Raw genomic sequence first — 22,414 nt, forward strand, 5'->3', positions numbered from 1 at the left:
GCAGCAAGGGAGCTAAGGAAAATTCCAGCCTAGCTAATGGGCCTCCAGGTAGTCTTTATGACAGAATATGAGCAGTGCACAGTGGTTCCTATAGATTTGTTCACCTTTTGCAGTTTTCATCTTGTTTTGATGTAAGAACCTACCCAGAAAGCCTTAAGATAATTTATATCAAGGTAAAATTAAGATAACAATATTATTTACATCATAGGGTTGTGGTAATGAAATAAATTAACCCAAGAGAAAAGCTTAGTTTGGTTTTGGTACATAGTAGGAACTCAGTACCAATTAGTAATTCCCAGTATTATTATTGACATTACTATTACTATTAAAGTTGACCATTCCTTATACAAAAATTCTAACTGCAATATATTGGATGAATAAATAAAGACCATTAAGAAAGATAATGCTGCCAGGCCGGGCGTGGCTCAGTGGTTGAGCGTCGACCTGGGATCCTGGCGATCAGGGTTCGATTCCCGGTCAGGGCACATGCCCGGGTTGAGGGCTTGATCAATGACTCTCTCATCATTGATATTTCTGTCTCTCTCTCTCCCTCTCCTTTCCTCTCTCTGAAATAAAAAAAGATATATTTAAAAAAAAAAGATTAAAAAAGAAAGATAATGCTTATCTCATTTAGTGATTGATATAATAAGTTATAGATATTCCAGTCCTAATAGAGGGCATCATCATGACCTGCCTGTTCCCCTTCTGGTCACTCCAAACCTGCCTCTATTTTTATTTCCTGAATGTTGAACCTCTTGACTGTGTTTCACAGATTCTTGCCCTCTGGCTTTGAGCTTTGTTTCTGTTCCCATCCTAGGACCTGCTTTCTGGGTACCTAGAGCTTGAATAAGCTTGGGGACTCAACCTGGCCCATTTGGCCCATCAGAGCATAACCCTAGTTTGTCCTGGCTCTTTGGTTGGCCCCCTTCTCTTGAGGTTTTCTTCCATACACTCAGTGTCCTTACAGATTGCTTTTTCCCTGAATAATCCTGAGATCAACACAGGGAGGGTCACTCAGTCATTCTAGGCATTTACTGTACACCTACATTTTAACAGTAGCTTCTAGACTTTCAATCTTGTGCTAAGCATTTGAGAGGGGTCATTCTACTTTGTGAGGTGATTGAACCAGTTTTCAAAAAACAAACAAAACACTGTAGTTATTGCAAGGAATCTTGAGTTTAGAACTACACAGGCCCTGCTTGGTGATCCCTGCAAGCAGAGAAAGTTATCTAGGAATACAGATAACAATAGAGTTGTCAGATTTAGCCATAAAAAGACAAGACTCACAGTCAAACTTGAATTTCAGATAAGTCAGAATGTTTTAAACTATAAACTATGTTCCAAATATTGTTTAAGACATATTTATACTAAGAAGTTATTTGTTGTTCATCTGAAATTCAAATTAACTGGAGTCCTGTATTTTATCTGACAACCTTACTGCAGCATGGCACCCCCTGTCACATTTATTACTAGAGACAATCATTTAGGTCTCTGTTACCTGACAGCAATTGAGAAATAGTCACTTTTCCAATAACTTCTTCTTATCCTGATCTCAACTTTTTATTTCCTTAGGGTGAACCTATCTTCAGGTGGCCCTACATCTTGTTTTGCGTGGGTCAGTATCACTTTATTTCTGTTGTCTTGACATAACTGCTAACAATTCTCTTTCACTTTTGGTGATGTCTTGATCTGGGTGATAAATTATGTCATTCCATCCTTGATTTCTTGCTGACCCTATTAGCAAGAACATTTTCAACTTCTTTCCCTCACAGCCATACTCTAAATTTCATAAGGTGCCACCATTTTAACAAACTTACCTTATTTGGAACCCTTGCTCCATTTTCACAAAGCACCAGGTGACACCATGCTGTTTAAGTTAACATAGACAAGAGGTTGACTCTTGAACAACCATCATTAGTTGAAGTAACTTTCTGTACTTACTAGTATGTGTACAGAGAACAGGAGAACTGGGCAAATACTTGATGAATTCAGTAAATATGAGTGATTAACACAGATAAGTCAGGTACAAAAATATGCAAATGACATTCATTTGAAAGTGTTCAGATAATTTACACTTTCCTTTCCAAATACACGGTGAAGATGGTGTCTACTGCATGTAATACATAGCATTTGTTGATTAGATTACATTTTTAGTGATTGTGCTAAAGTAAAATTTCTTTATATTGCCTCAGGTCACTATTTTCATTTTACAGTTTCTACTAAACACAGTTCTTGTATCAAACAATAAAATGTTTAGTCAAAGAATAAAGTTGTGATTTTATTCCCATGAAATGTCAACCGGAACTATTGATTTTCCCCCCCTTGATTTATCCAGTTGTGTTTTATATTTAGGTGTATGTATGATTGAAACATGAACTTTTATGCACACTCATAGGTGGCAGTATGCTGCTGAGTCAGACCATCTGTATTCTTCCTGTCATAAGCGTTACATAAATAGAGTCAGTTTCCATCAGAAACCAAAATAACTTCTCTATCTTTAATAAAATAATGAGGGACAAATGCTGCTCTTAGTTAAATATATATATACACATATATATATAAATATTCCAAAATATTAAGAATGTTCAAAACAGGAGAAAGAACACCTCTCAGTAAAATATAATATTGTAAGAATATTTATATCTCAGTGTGTCTTTCACTTAAATGTTAAAAAGTTATTTAGAACTTATTAGAGGGAAACAAATATGTCATTATATTTCCTTTATGTTAACTCATCCAATGTATAATGAAATGCATTATTATATCTTAGCAACTATAATTGGATTTTATTTTTAGATAGTAAAATAATAGTTGTCTTATTAAGCCTAAATCAAAGGCCCTTTTGGAAAGCTTAATTTGAAATAATGCTGATAATTTAATCAGTATTTTAATGACCTCCAAGGAAAACGAAGAATGTTTTATGAATGTTTAGAAATGATGTAAATATTTCAAGAAGAAAAATTGAAATAAAAAAATGTAATGTAATACATAGTTACTTAATTAGTATAGAGAAGACATCAAAAAGAAAATTCCAGGTGACCTTAAAATGATCTTATGAGGAGCTCACATTAAGATCACTCTGGCCTGGCTGGGTGGGGCTCAGTGGTTGAGCATTGACCTAGGATCAGAAGATCACGGTTAGATTCCTGGTCAGGGCACATGCAGGGGTTGCAGGTTTTATCCCCAGTTGGGGGCATGCAGGAGGCAGCCGATCAATGACTCTTTCATCATTGATATTTCAACTCCCTCTTTCTCCCCCTCCCTTCCCCTCTCTGAAATCAATAAGATATATTAAAAAAAAAAATCACTCTGACTTTAGTGTGGAAGATAGATAGGTGAGGTTCAGAGGTAAGAGTGGAGAGATCCAATTAATAAACATTAAATATGTCCAGTCTTTTTGTATATCAGTTTTATTCAATAAAGCTGTTTAAAGAAACATTAAAAAGAAGGCTATTGCTGTAATTCTAGTGAAATGTGATTTTTGTCTTGACTCAGAATGATTGTGGGAAGGAAGATAGAGAGAATGTTTAGATTAGAGAAATATTTTAGAGGTAGAATTTATAGGGGTTGTTGAATGATTGGGTAAGTTTGGGGGAAAGTGTAGGGAACGCCGAAGAACTAAAAATGACCTCGATTCTGGAATGAGCAATAACAGGATGTGGGTGCCATTTGTGTAGAAAGGGAAGCCTGCAGGAGGAAGACAGTTCCGGGGGAGAAATTGAGAGCTCACTTCGGGCATGGTAGATTTGCTGTGTCTCCGATATAGCCATCAGAGCTGTTGGTTGGAAGTCGCTAGCATGTCCATGGTCTGACATCATGGGGACTGGTGAGATCACCTGGAGAGAGAATACAGAGAGAAGAGCAGAGAGCCAAAGCCCAGGTCTGAGGAGGGCAGTATTTAGATGTTGTTGGAAAAGGAGAGGTGAATAAAAGGAGAAAGAAGGCAGGGTGGTTTGGGGAAACTCCAGAGAGTGTAAGGAGAAGAGAGAAGTCAAGAGATTGGAGGGTTTCAAACTCCAGAAATCCATCTAGGAGATCTTGTAAGATAAGATGGGATATGTGAATCCTTTGGATTCCGGAATGTGGCGATATTGGTGAATTGGTGGACAGGTTTGGCTAGCAGCCAGGGTGAAGGAGATGGACTGTAGATTTGAGGAGAGGAGGAAGGGTTTGAACACGGTAAGTGGTGTTGGGCCCTGCAGCAGCAGCGGCAGGGGAGAGTCTGACAATTTCTGGAAGGCTGAATTGTCAGAAATGTCCCGTGTCAATAAAATGGTCTAGCTTCCTTCTTTATGTTTTAAAATATAGTCGTTTAAGGCGTATTTGTGTAGCATTCTGAAACGTGTTGCACATGCCTTCTTATAGTAAGGATACAGAACACAATGCAGCTTTTTGTCACAATGACCTCATCTTTCTTTTCTTGACACGTTTGGGATCTTAAGAGTTTGGGAAGGACACCTAACTTTTATTCTAAAATGCTTCAGATGTTTATGCTTTGTATTTCTTGTATGTGGTCATGCGTGTGGTCACATGTAGGAGAGACAGGGAGAGATAGAGGGGAAAATACAAACTAGGATTCAAATCCAGGTTTTGAAAAGAGCCTTGGACCCAGGCCCTTTTCACTACGCCACTCCATCTCTCTAACTAGTAGGATGCCACTCCATCTCTCTAACTAGTAGGGCGATTCACTCATTTAATCAATACATATTTTTTATTACCTTCTAAAATACCAAAACAATCATGACAGCTAATCTGTATAAAATGTTTGCTTATGTGGACAAGTAATGATTTAAGCACTTTACATGTATTATCTCATTTAATACTCACAACAATCATATGAGATCCCATTTTACAGATGGGGCAACTGAGACCTGGGATGTTTCTAAATGTTTAGAGGTTCCACAACTATGTTTCTACCCAAGCAACCTGGGTCCAAGGCTCTTTAGGTTACTTCTGAAAAGGAAATTTTGACTGGTAGAGGGAAAGGGAAACACAAAAAGAAAGTCATTATTTCTGGAGCTTGGTAAGCTGGGAGACATAACAAAAGAAGCTGCAGACAGAGGCAATTGGCATTTTATCATTGGCCCTTTGAGCCCATTCAGCTGGAGTTTAATCCTAGCAATGGCAGTGCCTTGACGAATTCTGGACAGTTGGGATGAGATTTGTTTCTAATCTGCAGTTGGCATTGAGCATAAAAAGTGAGCAGCCTCTGTAGAAATATAATGTGCTTTGTGACAGCTACTACAAACACAGAGGCTTTCCTGCCTTCATCTTGTTTCTTAGGCTCTCTTACTGCATAATGTCCTGGCTAAAGTGATAATTATGATTACAACCATGCCAAGTAAAGTTAGGAACTCGAAAGCAGTTAATAATGGTAATCAGAAACTCGAAGGGAGAAAGGCAAAATTAATCCCCACACAAAGCTAGCTGAAGTCATATTTTACAAAGATTTTTTTTTTCTTTTTAAAATTCCTATTAGGTTCTAAAGAAATGTTTTATGAGTGTGTTCAATTGGAACTTCTTCAGCTAAACCTTCTTAACTCCCTGGTCAGCATTAGTTGCTACCTCTCTTTGCCCATATCAAATCTATTTGACTTCTATTGAACCAATCATTACCCTGTATTATCATTGATCTGTTTACGTGTGTATCACAGTTTGTTTCAATTTGGTTCAGCAAAGATTTATGTCGCTCTTTCAGTGAAGTAGTTTCTATGCTAAGCATCCCGACATCATATGCTAAGTGACTTAAAGGCCCATAATAAACACTGAGTTATTGTAAAGGAGAGATGCAAATCTTTTAAATTTGTTATCTAGCAAGACCCAACTAGATATATATGAGAAAACCAAACTCTTTATCATCCTTACTTGATGCATACGTAAAATATATGTAATGCAGTATTTTAGCTTTCTCTTATTTAGTGGTAAAAGCTTGAATTAATTCCAGGGCCAAGGTTCATAACGACAATATAATTATAAATAAATGCCTATTTAATAGGGAAACTATGTCTTGATCTTTAAAAGAGCAAATTCCTAAATTCTGAAAAAGAAGACATGTTTAAACAATATATTTTATCAGATAGATATTGACGGTCAATAAACTTATTGCCAAATAAGCCCTCCACCATTACAAGGAAGAAAAAGTGTGTCTGTAGAGTTGATTGCCTTCTACTGGAGGTGTAATTCCATTTCTGCCCGTAAGCCAGGTGGAAGTTCTGACCATCTGATTATAAAGGGACTTGTTTACTTACAAAATTAAATTGAAACATATTGAGTCTTCAGTTACAAGTCTTGACATTTCTTTTCAAATGTAGGTTTAGAAAATATTTATAAATATAAGTAATCTGAGGATAGTAATCTCTTTAAAAAGGGATTATTATTATAGAATAAACAGAAAGAATGGATTAGTGACCAATCTGCCAGTGGTTCTAAAGAGTGATTCATCTGATGTGAAAAAAATTATCCTAGATACATAGACTCAACTCCTGTTGTCATAGAACAATTGTGCTATTGTCGCATTTATTTAGAAGTAATTCTATGGAGACAGAGGAAACTGAGTGGTTAAAATATTAATTTCTAAATTTTGGTTGTATTCAGTTGTCTCATAAAGGTCTGATTCATGTGTAAAGTACATGAGAACTGTCTTCTATGGAGTGGTACTTTGTTTCAGATCATAGGTGGGGGAGTTTTTGTTTTAGGCAGAATTCTTGAGATTGGAATTTTGGTCTCTAATTGAATCTACATGGTTTTAAATTATGGATATTAATGATCTAGCAGATTATTTTACATAATTATTATGTTATCAAAGTAACTTTAAAAATTGTATCCTTATTGCACACTTTTCACACAAATGATAAATTTTATCCATAACTGGAGCTTAACTTTTAAATTTCTCAAGTTTATAAATTTTAAATAATATTGATTAAAATAGATTTAAATTAAAATATTTTTTGTTTTTTCAGTTTTACATGGAAGCTCTGAATATAATGGCTTTTAGAAATGATTCAGGAACTTGCCAGGAGCATTCACTGTTACTTGGCAAAATCCATGGCATGCTTTTCAGCTTTTCACTCTCCTCATTGTCTTGTCCATATTTCTTTCTTTCATATGTTCTTCTCTAGAACAGTACTTTTTTATTTTAATCTCATGTATCCATTGATGTCTAGCTACCAGAGAACCAATAGTGTGCAAATTTTGTTTTCAGAGAAAATGACCGAGTGGGAGGTCAGAGTTCTGTTTACTATTGGGTACCAATGAACAAGGGACTCTTCTGTGACTGTGGGGTTTGTGACACTGTCTCAGTGTTTCTAGATTTCTTTCCCCACTATATTCTAGAAGTTTGAGATCCGGAAGCCAGTTTTCTGACTATTCAGAGTATTATAAAATAGTTAATAAAAATTAAATGGCCAAAATTACTGTGAGAAGTGTCCTACACCTCTTCTAACTTAAAAGGTGAGTGACACTGGTGGCTTTGAGAGACTTTAAACTTTTTACTTTAACATTTCTGGGATATTGGTTAGGTGCTTGAGGAAGGCTAGGAAAAATAACACAGGTTTGGCAAATTTTTATGTGAAGTTTCATAAGCAATGGACAAGAAACATAGGCATTTTCACCCATCTATGGGCAGATGGCAAATGGCAAGAGCAGAGATTTCAAATATAGATGTAGACATATATATATTGCAAACAGCTGTAATAGCTGAAATGCATGCCAGAAGACTTAATCATTCTGGAATTTTTTCCAATACATGCTAGCATTCAAAAATAGATGTTTCTCTCCTACAATTGCTGTAGAATTCTTTGAAACAGGCAAGTGCATCGATGATATAGGAACTTTGCTGTGTGCTGATTAGGCTGTATTTTCAAGGCTCCTTGACAACTGGTTGATTAGCAAGATTCTCATTGCTGATGATTTTGTGTGCATAACTCATGACTGATGCTGCTTCTTGTTTTTGCTACTGAGTTGGCTGAATCAACTGTTTTGTTGGATGTAGACTTGCCAATATCAAGTATCTGCATGAAAACAAAGAAGCTGAATTAACTGCACATTTTATATTTGTTTACAGATGCTCCTTGACTTAAGATGGGGTTACATCCAGACGAACCCATCTTGAATTAAAAATATCATACGTTGGAAATGCATATTTAACATACCTAACCTACTGAACATCATGGGTTAACCTAGCCTTCCTTAAACGTGCTCAGAATACAATATACAAAAACTCTGGCAACACAATACACTGTAGAGTTTCAGTTGCTTACCCTCATGAATGCATGGCTGGCTGGGAGATGTGCTCGCTGTTGCTGCCAGCATCATGAGAGAGTGTTGTGTTACATATTGGTAGCCTGAGAAAAATCAAAATTCAAAATCTGAAGTACAGTTTCTACTGAATGTGTACTTCTTTTGCTCCATTGAAAAGTAGAAAAATTCTAAGTGAACCATCTTAAATCAGGAACCATCTGTACGTCATTAATTAAGTAGAAAGGACAGCTGAGATTTTAGAACTATCTCTCTTTTTTTTTTTTCACCAAGTGGGTTCTTATGTTATAATTTGAGAATTAAAAAAAAAAAAAAGCCTGAGAATATATCTCTGAGTTGAAAGAGTCCTTGTTTTGTTTGTAATGAAAATAGCAAGGAGTTTCTCAGAAGAGAAAGAGAAATGCTATCTATATTACTTAAAAAATTCTAGAAAAAAAACCCCAACAAAGTCCCCACTAAAGTTGTTTGACCCCAGATATTGTTAGCCTTCCTGGAGTCTTCTTTATAATGTAGTTATACTAGAAGAGGGTTCGTAGTAGGTTAGCTGATATCCGTTTGGCATCAGAGTGTGAGGGATGGCCCGTGGGAGGAAGCCTGTGGCTCTGGCTTGGTTCTGTCTCACATATATGACCCTGTGTGAACTTCACCCAGTATCCTCATCAGTGAATTGAAGGTGATGAGAATGTTACCTAACTCAGGAAGGATGAAAGAAGATGATGGGTGTCAAATGAACTTCATAAACCCTAAAGTGATGTTCAAATGCTAGCTTACATGCTACTTAGAGAACGTGAGTCACCCTTATTTCCCATTTCTCACAGTTTGCTGGCATTTCAAGTAGTTAAGGACTCTGGCTAGCTATTGTTGACATCTTTTTTCCTTACTGCAGCAAATAACTTCCTCTTACTCTACTCTCTCCATGACTATTGCTTTTCTCTCCACATTCTTCTTTCTTATGTTATATCCCCTCTCCATACCCCCGGCATTGCATGATCAGAACCATCTTCATCATCTCAACAACCTCAAGATTTCAGGATAGCCTTATGTGGCTCTTAGTCATCAAAATTTAAGGACCCATCTTGGAATGTATATAAAGATAAAGGGTCACACAGTAATGAGACTAGATTCTGGATGTTCTTTTTTTTTGAAAATTTACTCATCAACACTTTTATTTCATAAAAATTACTTCCTAGGTGGACATTCCCCGTATTAAATATCTAATAAAATATGTGATATATAAGCATACATTTAAAACATGGGAAGACAACCAATATTTTGATGTATAGGAAGCTAAACTTCAGGAGACAAATATGTCCAACAGAACTAAACAGAGCTGAGCTCTACTTACCCAGCATTTGGAAGTCTATATTCCATGTTCCTTACAGATGCAAATTAAATGTTACGAAGTAATTATTACTTAAACAACACAACTTTACTGGGTAGTTCTGCCCTAGATTGACAAATGACTTAGTAATCCAACAGGACAGACCTAAAGGGAATAGTGTTAAAAAATGGAAATTATTAAATATATTGGTATTTTAAAAATAGCATCATTTCTTCCATAATGTAGTGTGTGTGTTCTTAAAAAGAACTATATTATGAAATTTCATGCAATAAAGGTATTGTTGGTATGGTACTCAAATATTGTAGTCTTATAAGAAATAAGCTTAATAAAAACATACAATCCTCACCTCATCTTATTTACTTTAAGCATATTACTTAGATTCCAAATATATACAGTAATATTACAGTAAATATAGGTAAGCATTGCAATGTATTTTGAAAGAAATTGTTTGCTTGGTATGAAAAATGTGGTGCAATGTGGCATTTGAGGTATCTTGAAAAAAGTAGAAGAAAGGTTATTATTATTATCAAAACAAAAATTGTGTCATTATAGTTCACACATTTGTTGCTTGTGCCTGCAAATGAGATGGGATGCTGGGTAGTGAGTGCCATGCACCGCTCTGCTGCTGTCCCCTTAGGACAGAGGCCTGTGGAGCATGTCTGTCATCTCTGTTAGTCTAGCACCCTTGTCTTGTCCTTGTGATGCACACTGTGGATGCTCTGAGGCCTCTAACTCTGGGGCCATCACGTGCTCTCTCATTTCTTTAAAAAAGATTTTATTACTTTAACTTCTCACTATCTATGATTTTCAGATATTTATGATATTTGGATTGCTTTATTTAATACTTTTAACAGTAAAAGTACATAAACCCAGGAATATAGCATGAGGCATATGGGTAAGCATATTAGGAAAGAAGATGAGGCATCTGAGTGTTTTGAGTATTTCTCTGCAGGTCACTACATTCAACTGGGTGGCGTTTTTCTCTTGTCTAGTGTTTCCTGGAGCAGAAAGCATAGCCATCTGTGAAAAATCAGTATAAGTTAACATGGTTTTCTGTTGTGCTGCTTTTATTCTCCTCTTTATCCTCAGCATATAAACAAATCCAACCATTACAAATAAGAATTAAAACAGAAAGAAAAACAGTACATTTTCTAAAGCATCAGACCCCTGAAGCTAAATGTGATAGGCTGTGTAGGAAGACTATGCATCACTTAAGAAGTTGGACTAAAATATTTCATTTGATAATTCATTCATGAACACCCCCACCCCCACTGAAGAAGAGACACAAATCCTCTCTGGGTAAGACAAGGGGACAAGAAAGTTAGATATGGCTGAGGGTTCTAAGAAGAGCTGGGCCCTGTTACTGCCCCCCTACACACTTCCCGGTAAACTATTGAGAAGAGAGAAAGAAATTACCCCAACTACATCTGTGGATCCAAAGCTAATAATAAACCCGTGTTCCAGTTTCCATTTAGAAACCTATAAGCATCATGACACGGGAGCAAGGGGATAGAATTGCCTAAAGGCAAATCAGGCAGCCCCATGAAACCCTGGGACCCCACATATCCACAGAAGAACACCTAAGTAGGCATGCGCTCCTTGGAAGGGGCAAAGGAGTGAGAGGCAGTAGATCTGAAGTGGTCACATGGCTATGATGGGGTCTTGGGAGTGGATGGCCCTTTGGACCTTATGGCCAGTAAGTAGATGTGGATACAGATATCTTAGTGGAGAAAATTTGGAGGACAGTCAACAGCAGACATCCAGGTGACAATGTGTACATTTTAGTGGATGCACTGCAAACAATGACAGGGGATGAGCTGCCTCCCTCTATTGTTATTTATTCATTCAGAAAACATTAATTGAATACCTACTATGTTCTGGACACTGTCCAAGCTCCTAGCTACTGTCAGAAAATGTCTGAATCTACCTAATTCTTCAGATGCCATCATAGAGAGAAAGAGTTAACTTTCTGTCAGGTACTATACTATATTTAACTCATATTTATTTTATTTTATCTTTGTCCCTCCCACTACAGTATGTTCTCCAAGATGTTGGAATTTTTAACCATTCATATTGCTTATAAAAAAAATCTAGCACATAGCAGGTGGCCAATAAATACTCACTGAAACAAATGAATAACTCATGAGTAATGAGGCTATACAGAGGTAGAAATTATAGAAAAATTAAAACACTTCTTTTTGTATATCTGAGTGGATGGCTGGAAAATTACTAACTGCTGTAGAGTCCAATAATACCATTGTTATGAAACTATCCTTATGTACCTAAAGTAATACAGGGCCAGTGGATGAAGGCAGAAAACTTTTCTACGCTCACCTAATGTTGGGAAACAATGTGGCTCATAAACTTCATGAAGAGATAATAATAATAATAAATAGCTATCTTTTCAAAGTCAACTAAATATTTATTTTATACATACAGAAATCTCTGGAATGGTATCTTTGGTACTAGAGGTGGGAAGAAAGTGTTTGTGTATATGTGTGTGTGCACGTGTGAATGTGTGGGTAACAGTTCAGTGAGGAGGAAGCATAATTAGAATGCATGTTCTTGACTTTGTGATCTAGACCTCTGTTGCTCATTATAACTAGTACTAGCCACACATGGCTATCAAGTACTTTATAGTTATCTAGTCCAAATGGATTTCAAAGATGTAGTACAAAAATGTAAAATATCTCAGTAATTTAAAAAATATTGGTTACATGTTAAATGATAATAATTTAGATATATTGGTTTAAGTAAATATTTTACTAAAATTAATTTTATCATTTTCTTTCTATTTCTGACTGCTAGAAAATTTGAGATTGTGTATATGTGGCTTGCATTACATTTCTGCTGGACATTGAACAGTACTGGTCTAGACCATTCTGCTCAGACACATTCACTAGTCTCATCTCCATACCTTGGACATGAATACTGTATCTTCCTGTCACTGTTGCTTCAGTAACAGCCTACCTCCAGTTTGACTTTCTCTTGCGCTGGAGAATAAAGAGCTTATGAGGACATATTGTCTAATTATTCCAGATAAGCTCTAATTATTTCAGGAGCCTACCATTTCTAAATCACAGTTCAAAGATGAAAATGAATTTGATGACTAAGACTTCATTTTATAGCTAGGAATTACATATGGTTCTTTACTCTTTAAGTTACTTATTTCCCCTCTGCTACTAGACATGTATTCTCTGTCAGTGTATTAAACATAAAGTCAGCAATGAGCTCACCAAAAGATGGATGCTTGCTTTTTCCTTAAGCATTTATTTTTATTTTTTCAAATATGTTTTTATTGATTCAGAGAGGGGAAGGGAGCAGGCAAAAGAATAGAAACATCGGTGATGAGAGAGAATCGTTGATTGCCTCCTTCATGTCCCCTACTGGGGATCGAGCCCACAACCCAGGCCACAACCCTTCATGCCCTGATCAGGAATCGAACCACGATCTCCTGGTTCATGGGTTGACGTTCAACCACTGAGCCACGCCGGCCAGCCCTTGGGCGTTTTTTGCAAATGATACTTAGAGAATCATGCATGGATTGGGCATATGATTAATGTAAAAAATATTTACTTCCACATGGGTATCAAGGACAACAATAAGTGAACTGGGCCGGGGTGTAAAGATAGGCCTATAGATACCACAGGACGTAAACAATGCAGACATTTATAAAAGGAAAATATTCCTAAGCATTGCAGACATGGAAGGAGCTTAACTTCTTGAATGACTGAACTGTTTGGTGGATGATGCTGTCTATTCAGACTAAGTTGAAAGAATAATTTCAAGAATTACATGACTAACACTTGCATTTAAAAATTCTATTTAGAGAAAAGGACTTGTGTTTGCCCAGGACACCTAGACAGGCTGACTGTACTAATCAAATCACTTGGATGATTACTGTAATTTCCACATCTTTGAATTTATGTAGTGCAAGTTGTATAATAAGAAAAGTGTATTTGGAAAGAATTACCTGGTGTAACATGTTTATTTTTTTTCAAGATGAAAACTGAAGGGGTGAGGTTCAATGTTGCACAATAACTAAATGGAAACCTAGATTGAAACTGAGGTTTTCTGGTCCTTAGACTATTCCTGAGTGGAATCTGAAGGCAGGAAGGAAGTCCCAAATGTGTTCTAACAATCTCTGCTGCTCCAAGACTAATGTTAGAAAGACTGATTTCTTATTTATTCTTATTTTTCTCTTTGGCCACCAATATGATGGCATTTACAATGAGAAATATTCCTAAAATTTTAAAATATTTTATTACGCAAGCAGTGTCTCTATTTATTGTACTTCCCATTAGCTCAGGCCTCCACTGCAAGAAGTTTGGGAAACAGATTGGTGTCACACAGATGTGATGAAGTCATATATTTTTTTAAATGCTTCTGATGAAATTGCAGAACCCAAATGAGTCTCAAATTCCGGATTTCATTAGCAATATTCACGTGGTTTACTCTTCCTTTTTCATTTTGTCTTCTTCACCAATCAACACTTTCTCTGTAATAGAGGTTGTTTTCATGTTGCTTCATAAGTAATTTTTCTTTTTCTTTTGATACACACAGTAACTTTACAATTTTCTTAAGTCATTGAAATTACTGATAATGGCTGTTATTGCTCTACTTATCTGTTTGTGAACTGTTTTTAGTTTTAATCCTTAGGATTCTCACTATTAAACTATTAATATTTTCTCACAGTACTCTCTTCTGATTTAGTTTTCTATATGACCACATAGCTTTCTTTCCTCTTTTTTCTTCCCAGCTCTTAGGAGTCAGTGTATTTGTTGTCATTGTCACTGGAATTAGAAGAGGGGGAAAAATGGAATCTCCTGAATTTGCATTAATGATTGCTCCCAGAATCAGATAACTTATATTTAGTTCTATTTACCAAATATACTAAGTTTCTATTATGTGCAGGACACTGTGTTTGGTTGTGGAAAGGTATGAATATGAATGATGGTATCACCAACTATAGACCCAGGATGGAAATAACACAATCTACATTTTCCCTGCAGAGACTGAAAAACTATAACTCTTGTATTTCTATTCCTTTTTGCAGATGTTCAAGCAATTCTCTTAGAATCCAAAGTGAACAGCATTTTGACTTTAAAAATATTTTATATTCTCTGTTCGTTAATACCTAAAATTTCTTTAACACACACACACACACACATGCTCCCTCATTCTATTTTTGAACTTTCAGTTGGTAAAGAATGCTAATCATTTCAATAACTTACACTAAGATAAACCATTGCAGCTGTATATTTGTTTCATACTTGATAAAACAAGCAAAAATAAAGAAAGCATGGAGATTTAAGGTAACACTTTAAAATGTGTGATTTATATTAAGAAGTCACCACAAGGATTGAATGAGCTATTCAGGAATTATTCAATACTTTCATACCCAAAGTAATTTTCTCTTTTTAAATAGGAGAAGACATTTTAATTTGCAACCAGATCTGAACATTTTGTGTGTGTAAATCACCACCATTCCTGCAACTAAAAGACTGAAGATGGGAAGAGTAATTTTTAGGATGCCCCTTTATTTAAGTGAAGGTTGTTGCATTGAGGCAGCTTAGTAGCTGTGCTTATACTTGGAGTGGAGTTTTTTCATCTACATTCTGAATTTCCATTTTACCCTTGTTAAGTGAAATCATAAGTGTATAGAGTTATCAATAACCAAAAATTAAATTGAGTTTTATAATTTTGTGTCCTAATATATATATATCTACCACATAAATTAGATAAATTATATATAATTTATATATATGCATTATTGAAATGTTAGTTTTTAGCTATTACATATTTTATACACACATATATACATACATATATATAAAGTTTATAAATATATGAAAGGTATATACATATAGGTGTATATATGAAGTTTTTGGCTAGGGTTGTGTGTGTTCATAGAGCATGAAATGGAGAACTAAGACACATAGCACTTTCTTGGTAGTTAGCAATAATAAGCAGCTCAGTGGTAATAGCCACAGTATCTGTTTATAGATTATAGCTAATACTGACTACGCAGCAAAGACATTTCTTACTTTTCCATAGTTAGTGTACTGGAGTCTTTGATTCATCCCTTAGAGAATAAATATATTTTGGTTCAGACTTCATTTAGGAGTTTGTGGACCCAAAATATCACATTTCCCTCTTCACTGACAGGGCAAAATGAGTAACAAGCATTTCATTGAGGAAAGTAGGAGGAAATGCAGAATGTCTAATCTAGGCTTGGAAAGCTCACACATTGGTCGCAGGTAACTAGTAGCAGTCATTTTAAGGACAGGACCCTATTGTAATTTTCCAGGAGAAAATATGTGAGTAGCAAAGGCTCTTATTTTATTATCAAGGGAACCTCCCCTGTTTTGTTTTGTGGGGTTAGCCCCAAACCACTCAGCTGCTCGCCTGGGCCCTGTGTAAAGAATGGAGGAAAGTAACAAATTGGCCTCTTCATTCGCTTGTCCTGTAGGAAACCCTCAGACTGCATCCCTTTGCATCTTGTTTTTGCTTTATGTTTGTCAGATGAAATGACTTGAACTTTTTCAGGTTGACCTAATGTGGACCCTTTCACTTCTCCCTCCTCAACACAATTTTACCCAGACAGGACTCTTTGACCTTTATTGTATCCAGGAAGGACCTCTGGGTTGTCTCTGTCTCCTAATCCATTCAGCTAATCTGAGGCCGTCCAATAAGGTAATGTTTGCCTCACCAACACGTGACCAATAAAATTCTTTAATTCATTTTTCCCCAGATAGTTCGTGTGCAGTGAACACATTTCAAAAGGCAGGAAAATGTGTACTCTGAAAACATAGCCTTTTCTCATTCCCACAGCAGAAATGACCATATTTTCCCTACAAGGGCAGTTTGTGTTATAGACTGATATGTCATTGACATCAGCTTCATATGTAATTTTCTAGACTTTCTTTCTTTCTTTCTTTCTTTCTTTCTTTCTTTCTTTCTTTCTTTCTTTCTTTCTTTCTTTCTTTCTTTCTTTCTTTCTTTCTCTCTCTCTCTCTCTCTCTCTCTCTCTCTCTCTCTCTCTCTCTTCTCCTTCCTTCCTTCCTTCCTTCCTTCCTTCCTTCCTTCCTTCCTTCCTTCCTTCCTTCCTTCCTTCCTTCCTTCCTTCCTTCCTTCCTTCCTTCCTTCCTTCCTTCCTCTATCATCTATAATCTATCTATATCTATCATATCTATCTATCATCTATCTATTATCTATCTATCATCTATCTATATCTATCTATCTATCTATCTATCTATCTATCTATCTATCTATCTATCTATCTATCTATCTATATCTATCTATCATCTATCTATCTATATCATCTATCTATCTACCTATCATCTATCATCTATCTATCTATCTATCTATCTATATCTATCTATCATCTATCTATCTATATCATCTATCTATCTACCTATCATCTATCATCTATCTATCTATCTATCTATCTATCTATCTATCTATCTATCTATCTATCATCTATCATCTATCTATCTATCTATCTATCTATCTATCTATCTATCTATCTATCTATCTATCTATCTATCATCTATATCTGTCTATCATCTATCTATCTATCTATCTATCTATCTATCTATCTATCTATCTATCTATCTATCATCTAAATATCTATCTATCTATCTATCTATCTATCTATCTATCTATCTATATCATCCATCTATCATCTATCTATCTACCTATCATCTATCTATCTATCTATCTATCTATCTATCTATCTATCTATCTATCATCTATCTATCTATCTATCATCTATCATCTATCTATCTATCATCTAAATATCTATCTATCATCTATCTATCTATCTATCATCTAAATATCTATCTATCTATCTATCTATCTATCTATCTATCTATCTATCTATCAATATCATCCATCTATCATCTATCTATCTATCTACCTATCATCTATCATCTATCTATCTATCTATCTATCTATCTATCTATCTATCTATCTATCTATCTATCTATCATCTATCTATCTATCTATCTATCTATCTATCATCTATCATCTATCTATCTATCATCTAAATATCTATCTATCATCTATCTATCATCTATCTATCTATCTATCATCTATCACTATCTATCTATATCATCTATCTATCATCATCATCTATCTCTATCATCTACCACCTATCTATCACCTATCTATCACCTATCTATCATCTATCATCTATCTATCTATCTATCTATCTATCTATCTATCTATCTATCTATCTATCATCTATCTATCTATCTATCTATCTATCTATCTATCTATCTATCTATATCTATCTATCATCTATCATCTATCATCATCACCTATCTATCACCTATCTATCATCTATCTATCTATCTATCTATCTATCTATCTATCTATCTATCTATCTATCTATCTATCATCTATCTATCTATCTATCATCTATCTATCATCTATCTATCTATCATCATCTATCAATATCTATCTATCACCTAATCTATCATCTACCTACCTATTTATGGTAGCATGCTGGTCTGCAACTTGCTTTTGCTTAACTTAGCATTATGTTTTGGAAATTACTGCTATCAGTTTATAAACTGGCCTCATTCTTTTCATGCACATAGTATTTTATTCTCTTTTATGGATACGCTTTAAAGTATTTATCCAGTTTCGTATTGATGTTTATTTATGTTGCTGCCAGCTTTACAAATAGTGTAACACAATATTTTTTGTATGTGTGTCTTGTAGCTTTTGCACCTTTAGCTGTAAAATGAGGGAGTCAGTGTATTTATACTGCCTTCTACTTTCTTTTATCTTCTTCTCCCAGCTTTTGTTGTTTATGACACCTCCCAGTACTGGATTTATAGTATTTACATTCCCTTCTGTAATAATAACCCCCTGTTCTGGTCCTAGTCTCATATTTAAACAGACTTGGTGCTTACTATCAGTCCTTTTACTGTTGTTTCTTTGCTCACCCTTTAGTTGGCTGAAGTTGGCCCTTTAACAGTTTCTTTAAGAAGGCATCTTGAGAGCTATATTCTCAGAGGTGTTGTATATTTAGTGCTTTTTATTTATCTTTATATTTGAACAGTGTGAATTGTAATTAAATTCTTGGATCACACTCCGCCGATCTCCTTTAAGATTTACTTGCTCCACTGGATTGCGGGTGGGACGTTGCCAGAGGGATGTCCCATGTCAGCCTTACTTACGTCTGATTTAAGTGACTTGATCTTCTATCCTGGATGCCCCCCAAATTTTTCTTTATCTTTAAAAGAAAAGACATCTTTAAATATATATTCAAAGATATTGTTACCTTTCTTTCTCTGTATGTTTATAGATCTTATAAATTTATGTCATAGCATGACTCATTATCATTTATTTGTTTGTTTATTTTTGGTAGGACAGGGGATATACTTTGTACCTATAAGTTTAAATCTCTTCTTCTTTCAGGAAAGTTTCCTGAATTTTATTTTTGTATATTTGTTCTGTTATCACTTGACATTTTTCCCTTGGGGCTTCTAACTATTCAAGTGTGTATCTTTTGCTTTTCATCCAAATGTATCATTTTAATCAGCCTCTTTATTATTTTCTGACTCCTGCCTCCATACCTTTAATGTTTCCCCAGCTAACGTCGTTCCTGCTGCTCCCAAAGTGGCCTTCATTCCTGTGATAAGCTTTGTTTTTGTTTTTCCCCTTCCCTAAATTGTGCCAGCTTATGTCTTTTCCTCTTCAGTTGCCTTGTCGCTTTATCTAAAGCACTTAGTGTGTGCCAGGCACTATTCTAGGGACTCCTAAGAGAACAGTGGACAAACATTTCTCCTCTCAGAGCTTACAGGATAGCTGGATGTTGTAGCTCCGCTGTGATTCTGTTCATATAAGTGATTAACTAATTGACTTTCTACAAAATTCAATCCAATATTTTTATCCAATCCATGAAAACTTTTTCTTTGAGAGTAATTTTTCTATCAGTTTTTCCTCTTTTTTGTGGCAGTATAATCTTATACAAATGTTTGTATGGGTGCTTTTATTGCTCATCCTTGAATAACAGGAATTCCTTCTAGACCAATTATTTACATGATATATATTTTTTTGGTGGGGGGCCATGAGAGAGATATCAGATCCATGTTCTAGTCCAGGGGTCAGCCAACTGTAGCTTGCAGCTCTAATATGGCTCATACCCTTTTTTTTTTTTTTGGTACAATCTGTGAACTATGAGGGTTTTATATACTTAATGGGTTGTAAAGAAGGAGAGGAGAAGGAATACAAGGAGGTGGAGGTTATAGAAATTGTATGGGGCCCACAAAGCTTAAAATATTCATGATCTGGTTCTTTACAGAAAAAGTTTGTTAATCTCTGTTTCATGCTAACAGCAATTCTGGAAACAAAATAATGTGTTAATGAGTTTGTTAGCTTTTATTTATTCCAGGAAATTGAGATTAGCAGTGCAAAGTAGCTCTCACCAACTTCCTTTAGCTTTCCTCAGAAGCAGCCTGCTTCCTTCAAGTATGGCCGTGTGTGTGTGTGTGTGTGTGTGTGTGTGTGTGTGTGTGTGTGTGTGTACTTAGCTCTCTATTCCCTGCTTCTAGAAACAATGCCAATCTTAGTCAAGGAAATACCCTGCTACCAGCACATACACCACTTTCATTTATGCAAGTGAAGGATTGCCGATTTTGCTCACAAGTATACATCACTCGCTTTGGAGAATCATGCTCGGATGCCTTCCTCTGAGACCTGCAGCCATGGTGTGTTCTCATGGACTTTCCCTACACTGCTTTTTGATCCCCCCCCCCCCGCCATGTTTTGCAGCTTTTACTCACATATTGTGATTTGACTCACAGATGTCATTTAGCTCCATCTAAAGTGGACACTGGGTTCCTATTTCATGTTCTCTTAGTTGTATTTATATAATTTCTCAAAGGAAAGAGAAAAACACCTATATTAGTTCCATGTTGACAAATGAAATGTTTATTTTTAAATAGACTATACTTTTTAAACTTTGGAACATGTTGCCAGAAAACTCTGAGGAACAAAAACAGTGATGTGCGATAGTAAGGATGATAAAAACGCAAGTGCAGGTTGTCCTTACCGTGGCTGAGCAGCCACTTCTCAGGCCGCACCGTAAATGTCTTAGCAGGTGCACAGCGCTGTTGTGACTGCACAGCAGGGCAAACCCTCAGAGCCCCCTGTGGTTGCTCAATTAAACTCCGCATCATAATGTGAGCAAGAGGAAGGACAATTTAAGAAATATGGGGATGACTTGAATATTGTAAAGATTAGACACAGAGAGGCTTGTTCGATAAGTCAACAACCGTCAGTGCTTGCTCTGTACAAGGCACTGTGCTAGATGCCGGTTTATTCTTGTACTGAGCATCTAGCAGATCATTACATTCTACTTTACAAAGGCAAGGAAAGGTTTCCACTAGAGATGTAATTGATATAAAAGAAATCAGTTAAAGTGAGAAGCTAAAAATATATATATACAGGAAAACTGGCTGTTTGAAATGATGTGGACCCTAAGAGTAAATAAGATAGTGACACTATCCTGTCCATTAACTTTGCTTCTAAGACTCTCATCATGTGGGGGGAAATATTAAGGTAACCACATGAGTCCATTTGAAAGTATAAATGCAAAAGGAGATTAAGTTCCTATTGAAAGTTTATTTTAGTTGTTCTTCACACACATTAACCTATCCAGTGAAGTTAAAATCCTTTAAATTTCACTTTGTGGATCTTATTTGAAATCATCTGGGCTCAGCTGAATTCCCAACACTTTGCACTTGCATGTGTTTAACAATAACTTGTTAAAAAGTAAGTTTGTTCTGTGTGCTCTCTCCCACCCTCATTTTCAACCAGGACATGAAAAAATTGCATAGTAACATTTACTTTCTTTTCTGCTCCATGAAGGAATATAATTTAAAGGGTAAGAGGCATTGAGCTGATGGTTCATAATGCACTAATTCATAATAGTGTATTAGCATTCTGATTAGAATAAAATACCTAATGCAACTGGAGAAAGATTTCACCCTCACCCTTCTCATTACATGTATGGCGAGTTCTGAGTGTGGGCAAGGGTGCAGCACAGAGGCTACCGTAAGTGACTGCTGCTTAGGGAGCTATTCAACGGGAGTTTTTAAACAGCTGTTCCCCAGCTTCATTAAGACTCATTATGAGTTGTCATGTAATGCAGAACTTATATTTTTTGATGATCTCTGCATACCAGTAAAGATAAAAGTATGTCTTAAGGCAGAACTAAAAAGAACAGAAGTTGGTACATATTAAAAATAGATTACTAAAATGCCCTAGTTAGCTGGCACAGACCTTAAAAGCTCAGTACAATCATTCAGATTTAAAGGGAAAGATAAAAAGTGACTAAACTCACTGGGCTTTTAATATAACATCAACTGTTATATTTTAGGGGAAAAAACCCCCTCTATTCTGTTATATGAAAGCTACCTGGGGGCCCCAAAGGTTGATCTGCACCTTTCATCATGGGAATTGAGAGAGCTGCCATGGTTACACCTGAGTAAGGCATCCCAATGGCTTTTCAAATTGTTAACTTGACTTTAAGTGCAGGTAGAATCACATCCTTCCTCCAGGCATCACACTCCAGATACCTTTCTCACACCACACACAGTGAAATTTTGTCTCAATTCTTGGTCAAAGCATGAAGATCACTGATACAGCTAGTTCTGCATCAACAGGGACCTGCAGAGTGAATAGATACATAGGATGGACTTGGCAGGATGTGTTTGGGAGAGCAGAGGATTAGGAGAATCGGTTTCAAATTTTGGAGCTGTTTTAACAGAACAAGCACACTGGAAGTTATTTAGATTG

Source organism: Miniopterus natalensis, chromosome 4, assembly GCF_054644295.1.
Source record: "Miniopterus natalensis isolate mMinNat1 chromosome 4, mMinNat1.hap1, whole genome shotgun sequence".
In the NCBI taxonomy this organism is placed as follows: domain Eukaryota; kingdom Metazoa; phylum Chordata; class Mammalia; order Chiroptera; family Miniopteridae; genus Miniopterus; species Miniopterus natalensis.